The sequence below is a fragment of the Arachis duranensis genome, chromosome 9 (assembly GCF_000817695.3).
Source record: "Arachis duranensis cultivar V14167 chromosome 9, aradu.V14167.gnm2.J7QH, whole genome shotgun sequence".
NCBI lineage: Eukaryota > Viridiplantae > Streptophyta > Magnoliopsida > Fabales > Fabaceae > Arachis > Arachis duranensis.
In genome coordinates, this window is record NC_029780.3 from 89,001,318 (window position 1) to 89,002,577 (window position 1,260).

The window sequence follows — 1,260 nt, forward strand, 5'->3', positions numbered from 1 at the left end:
AGATGATTGGAAGAAAAGTGAAAATGTACTTTCAGACTTTCTTTGTTTTAGACAAGTAGATATGGCAAAAAAGACATGGAACATCAGGTGCACATACACGTGTGGTGTCCCATTGACATGACAAGACCCTTTGTTGGTCCCACCCCCACACGGGAGGGATTGATTTTTATTTCGTACCATGAATTGGTCCCCACCCATTTACTGTTACTACCGATATGATATGAGACCAATCACACAAACAAGTATACATCACTCATTCACTTTAATATTGTACCATTCTTAATCATTTTTATTCAAAAAAAAAAAAATACTACTCTTGACTCTTGAGTCTTGTGTAATTTATTTTGGTTCACGATAAATTTTAATGAGTTAGAGTAATTTTTGTATTTTTGTAGTTGTTGTAGATAATAATAGGGAGTTGAATTAATCTTTGATTAATTACATAATTCATCTCTATATTTTCAATGAAATTATTAACTTTAAAAATTTATAATTGAGTCTCTAAAGATAATAAAAATTTGTAATTTAGTCCCGACCAATCAAAAAGTATTGATTTAATAGAATATTCTCAGAATATGCTAAGAATATTCTATTAAAATAGAGAATATGCTAAAAATATTCTATTAAATCAAATACTTTTTGAACGACGGGTACTAAATTACAAATTTTAATTATCTTTAGAGACTCAATTATAAACTTTTAAAGTATAAGAAATAATTTATAATTTCACTAAAAACGTAAGGACTAAATATGTAATTTAACCTTAATCTTTTGAGACCAATTTTATTATGAATTGATGAGTGATCATGACATTGCTAGGCTTTGTTTGTTTGTTTTAAGTAAAGTAGCAAGGGAGAAAATTAAATTAGTAGAAAGATTAAGGAAAGTGGGAAAGATGGGATAACTTGTCTGTTGGCTAATTGGCTTGCCTTGTGTGTCGTTTTGGTTTGATCCAAACCCATTCGTGCGTTGCTTCTTTTTTTTTTTCTCTCATTCCCACGTCCTTTCCTTATTGGGACCATCGAACGTTTGTCTTCGTCAACTTAATAATAAGAGAGAATGGTGATCAGTTGCTTTTCACTCCACATCGTGCTTCTAGCTAGGTTAACTTTAAGATGTATTTCTTAATATGTGTTTGATAATGACATAATTAAAATAAAAAAAATCTTTATGATTCAGATTTATTTGTTTATATGTATATATGTATTTATATAAAATAATTATCAACTTTTTTTTCATTTCAACTATTCTTTACAAACA